Source organism: Priapulus caudatus, unplaced genomic scaffold (genome assembly GCF_000485595.1).
Source record: "Priapulus caudatus unplaced genomic scaffold, Priapulus_caudatus-5.0.1 Scaffold462, whole genome shotgun sequence".
NCBI lineage: Eukaryota > Metazoa > Priapulida > Priapulimorpha > Priapulimorphida > Priapulidae > Priapulus > Priapulus caudatus.
The window spans coordinates 66,464-72,551 of NW_014577523.1; the positions used below are offsets into that span (position 1 = coordinate 66,464).

The following is a 6,088-nucleotide window of genomic DNA, read 5'->3' on the forward strand; positions in this document are numbered from 1 at the left end:
TATATATATATATATATATATATATATATATATATACCGAGGAGTAATTCATGTCCTTTTCATTGCAATGTATGTTTTCTGATCTGAGACCCAATTGCGTGATGAGTGAACAGCAGTTACCATAATTATGTCGTAAAATTCAATTCACCGTGTATGCTCACATCGTGTAAACACTGTATATGGGGTTAGTGGAGTACATACTGACTTGTACATATTGACTGAGTAAGTTCATACTGACTTGGCGTGAACCGTGCTTTATGTAGGCGTGGAATTGGATTAAGGCTATGGTTAAAAGGAGGGTAAGGCGGAAATATTCTAATTCTGTAACGCATCAGCAGTATTTATGATGCTATCGTCGATTTTTATTGATATATATCTCAATCTTAGTGTGTGTGCCTAATGATGACGCGCGTCGCTACGCAAAATATAACATAAATTTTAAAAAAAATTGAATAAAAAAAATATATTATATATATATATATATATATATATATATAATATACGAGAAGTAACTATATACTTACTTCTGATATATATATATATATAACCATTAGTCTACCATGAACTGGGAGACTGCCATGCTGAGGTATGTATTTCTTGGGTTCTCGCGCGTAACAGATACAGTTTATCGATGTTCTGGTTCATACTTACCCTGTGGCCTCAAGCATTTGCTTGTAGCTCACGCTTGCCACACTGCCGATGACATCGTGACGAATGTGCATTTGCTAAAATAATATCAATCTGCATTCTCTTTTGTATCATTACCGTCACACTATTCATACCAACTTCGTTCTCTACAACTAACTCGTTACTGAAAAGCCATTATGATTAGAGAGGTCCTGGAAGTTAATGCCGTTCATCTGGTTATTCAGAAATTGGCGTTTCACTACATACGGAGGAGAAGACTTGTCTGACTAATATTGTAGTTGTGGTCTTGATAGACAGTATTTTGGGAGCTCCTCCTGGACAAGACGATATATAATTCTTAACATGTACCCTTGAATATTTAATCTCATCAGCTGTAGTGTCTCAGAAGTGCTGGCGTCACGCTATTTAGATACTATCGCTAATCGAGTCAACTATTATTAATAATTTGTGGTTATAGTCGACTAGAAAATGACAGTCGCATGAACTGTTTGGAAATCCTCTAATGACATTACCTATACTCAGTACTCTCGTTCAATGTTAGAGGTAGAGACGCAAATATAGCAAATAGGGCGAATGTGCCAGTGCAGCACCAATTTCTTTTCTGTAAGAGACTACCGGTCTGCAGATGTGTTTAATTTGCAGAAGCATAGTGAACAAGGGACACGCTATAACAGATTAGTTAATTTAATGCTTTGTCAAATGCTTAATAAATTAAAGGTGACGACTCAATCACATTTTCAGCAGCACATCTGGTGATGGCGTGAGCTATCCGACAGCTTTTGTATGAATGGGCGCATATGTGTTGCCTTTCCCAAGAGCGCTCGCAATATTGTTTGTTTTCTGGAGGTGGTATTGCCAGCATGTCCGTTTTCTCGTCAGGGGTATGGATGTCTTCCATTGCTCTTGCATTTGCTGCTGACAATCATCAACCGCAACTCACGCGTCACTTTCTGAAATATATGATCGTATATTCTGCAGATACTGTTACATTGTAACCATTACCTATAAAATTTCGCTTATTTGTTCCAACGTGACATATACTGCCACATCACAAGCCCGAAGGAACAATGACAATTACAACGTTTTCCAAACGGTAGGTCCTACAATAGACGTGGGCAATAGTTGAGCCGTAGCTCTAGTTAGTCCTAGTTATTGTCTAACTCAATTTACCAAACGCCATTGCACACTCCATTCGATTAAACACTGACTATAAAGTAAACTGGCTCTCCTATATATCGGTGGATGATCAGATCTAACGCGGGCGTGTCATGGGATTGTCGCAAAATTGCGTTGCTTATTTTCTCTGGATCTAATTATATTCATACACTAGGGTCATATCTGTGTCTGTATGCAATATATATATATATGTAATAATGTTCAAGGGAGCTGGTTCATTCTGTTCCTGCTGTTACCAATCTAATGGCACCTTATTTGCTAGACAAGCTGTCATTTTATTTATAATCTCATTTGAACTGATTATTTTAATCACCACTGCTATGCAATTCCACTTAAATTCGGATAATTTATTCGGATATATATATACAGGGAGATGAGATGGTCGAGAGGCGGATCACAGAGCGAAGCGAGAGATGGAAGGATTGAGTTATGGGGTGCTCTTCTAGAGATCGTTTGAACAGTATGATTAAAGTTGACAACTTACTGGAAATCGGACGCAATGTTGCGCGCCACGATGCTGTAAGCGTCGCAGTATCAATTCGATGACTCTCGCGATTACAGCATAGATGGTATTCCAGCCAGCTGGTACAGGCCAAACGAGCGTTCGAAGTTCTAGAATTGGGCGCGGTTATTCTCTGACGCTTTACTTTTATTTATTCCTCCACTGTATTTCCTCTCTCTGAAATCGGTATTTCTTACATTCAACATACTAGTCACAGACGATCCATAGCGATAAAGGACCATTTCCATCTTTTTTATATTTGCACAAACTCATACCTGCGTGACAATAGCGGTCCCTTTGTTGACAGGCGTCTATGTAGTACTGTAGATACCTTTAACCATCACATCGACATATAATCGGAACCTGTACGTCTCTGGTACGTACGTGTTATCGAGTCAATTGATACATTATATTATTGAATATGTGCATGTTCGATAAATGTATACACTCGCGCGCTCGGTGCACCACACATGGCGCCCACACGCGTTCTCTTCTGTTCCTCTCTCTCTCGCCTTACACACACACGCACACACACACACGACAGCACACGAGCACACCAGCACACACACACACACACACACACACCACACCACACACGCACACACACACACACACACACACACACACGCACACACACACAGACACGACGCATGCACACACACACACACACACACACACACACACACACACACACACACAAAACAAACAAACACACACACCCATCGCGTCGCTAGACCTGAATGACATTTGGCTATATAATAGACTGCCATGACTATATTCAAAATAATTATTCGTATAGCCGTATATATATATATATATATATAATAGTAATTAATAGAGCTGAAATAAATAGTAATAAATATATATATATAAACAACACAAACTATATACTACTTAGTCATAAAACTTAAACCTCTTTACTTTAACACTAATCAACTACTATTTTACTTTCAGATATATATATATATATATAGTGTGATGGTGATGTCGTGTGTGTTGGGTGCCTAGTCCTGTTGTGTGTGTCGTGTCGTTAAATGTTCGCGTCTTGGCGATGCGCATCGTCATCAGGGACACGCATAAAACTGAAATGTTTGCCTGACTGTGTGGGTAAACGTGGCGACTACGCGACGGGCTCCAATCTAATTACCAATTTTTGTTGGAGTTTATCTGTTTCGTATGTTCTCCATTCAAAAATCATAATGGGCCACTCTAGATATGTTCCAAGGATGGGCCATTAGATGTAACTTAGACGCTAATGTCATGAGCATCGCAAAAAGAAAAAATGGCTGATGAACAAAATCATGCGCTCTGCAGCAGCGGTTAAATCAACGCACCCTGTAGCAGCGGCTTAAATAAACCGGCCATAAACTGCTACAACTTAAACTGTACAATGCGCGTAGCATTGATTACTAACTACATGCATTAATGTTACATGGCGCGCATGTCATTGTCGCTAAGCAACGTTTCACTGCCCCACGACTTGATACAGATGTGTGCAAGGACTATAGCACTGCTAGACTATAGAGTGTGATAGATAGCGATAGATAGATTTTTTTGATAAGATAGATAGATAGTAGCATAGATTAGATAGGAATGGATGGCATGGATGATGATGGATGGATGGATGGATAGGTGATGCGATGGATGGGATGGATGGCTATGGATGGATGGCATTGGGGAAAAAATGATGGTATGGATGGAATGGATGGATGGTATGCCCGGATGGATGGTATGGATGGAATGGCATGGATGGAATGGAGGATGGTTCATGGATGCGAATGGATGGATAGGATGGATGAATGGATGGTGGATGGATGCATGGGATCCATGGATGGAGGATGAATGCGATGGATGGGATGGATGGACGGACGGACGGACGGATGGATGGACGGGATTGGATGGATGGAGTGGTGGATGGATGGATGGATGGTATGGTAGATGGATGATGGATTGGATGGATGGATGGGATGGATGGCCCCATGCGATGGCATGGATGGATGGATGGATGGAGAATGGGCAATGGATGGCATAGATTATATGGATGGATGGATGGCATGGATGGAAGGATAGCATGGATGAATGGATGGATGGATGGCTGGATGGATGGATGGATGGATGGTAGATGCGATGGAATGGAGGAGGATGGATGGATGGCATGCATGGATGGTATGGATGGCGTGGATGGATGGACTGGGATGGATGTATGGCATGGATGGATGCATGGATGGATGGATGGCCATGGCATGGTGATGATGGTATGGAATGGAGGATGGTATGGATGGCGAATGTCATGATGGCATGCGATGGATGGATGGGAGGGATGGATGGAATGAGATGGATGAGGATGGATGGATGGGATGGATGGATGGATGGATGGAATGGATGGATGGATGGATGGATGCGATGGATCGGATGGTATGGATGGATGATGGATGGATGTGGCCGGATGGCATGGATGATGGATGGATGGATATGATGATGGATGGTATGCGATGCGATGGAATGGCATGGATGGATTGGATGAATGGATGGAATGGTATGTATGTCGGACTGGGATGGAGGATGGATGGATTGGCATGGATGGCATGGATGGATGGATGGATGGTGGATGGCATGGATGATAGGATGGTTGATGGATGGGATGATGGCTTGGAGGGCATGGATGGATGGATGGAGGGATGGCATGGAGGATGGAGGGATGGATGGATGGATGGTATGGATGGATGAGCATGGATGGATGGCATGGATGATGAATGATGGATGATGGATGGATGGATGGATGGATGGCATAGGATGATGGATGGATGGATGCATGGATGGAGGTATGGATGGATGGATGGATGGATGGAGGGATGGCATGGTATGGATGGCGATAGGATGGATGGCATGGTTATGGATGGATGAATGGATAAAATGGCATCAATAGATTAGATAGATTAGATAGCATAGATAGCATAGAATTAGATAGATAAATAGATTAGATAAATAGATAGATAGATAGATAGAGGGTAGATAGATAGATAGATAAGAATAGATAGATAGATAGTATGGATGCGATAGTAGAGAGATAAATAGATGAGCAGCATAGGATGCGATGGATGGTATGGATGGATGGATGGATGGATGGATTGGATGGATGGCATGGATGCGATGGATGGATGGATGGATGGCATGGAGTGGCATGGGATGGATGGATGGACTGGGATGGATGAATGGATGGTGGATGGCATGGATGGTATGGATGGAGATGGATGGATGGCTCCATGGATGGATGGGATGGATGGCATGGTATGGATGGGATGGAATGGATGGATGGATGCATGGCATGCGATGGAGGATGGTGGCCATGGATGGATAAATGGTATGAATATGGATAGATAGCATAGATAGATAGATAAGATAGATAGATAGATGATAGATAGATAGATAGTAATAGATAGATAGATAGATAGATAGATAAATAGATAGAATAGATAGATAGATTAGAATAGATAGCATAGGGAGATAGATAGATAGTGATAGATAGATTAGATAGATAGATGAGATAGATAGATAGATAGATCAGATAGATAGAGGATAGATAGAGAAGATAAATCAGATAGAGGAGATAGATGGATGAGATAGATAGATAGGATGGATAGCAATAGATAGATAGAGATAGATAGATATAGATAGATAGAAAGAGATTGATAGACTAGATGAAGATAGAATAAGATAGATAGATAGATATAGATAGATGATCAGATAATGATAGATAGATAG

General features: G+C 41.2%; 1 protein-coding gene across 1 annotated transcript in view; it reads left to right on the forward strand.

Annotated features, from left to right (window-relative positions):
* The window catches only part of LOC106810676 (cyclic nucleotide-gated channel rod photoreceptor subunit alpha-like), an 85,708-nt gene that overhangs the window by 9,348 nt on the left and 70,272 nt on the right, over window positions 1-6,088 (forward strand). The gene's annotated exons all lie outside the window — the stretch shown is intronic.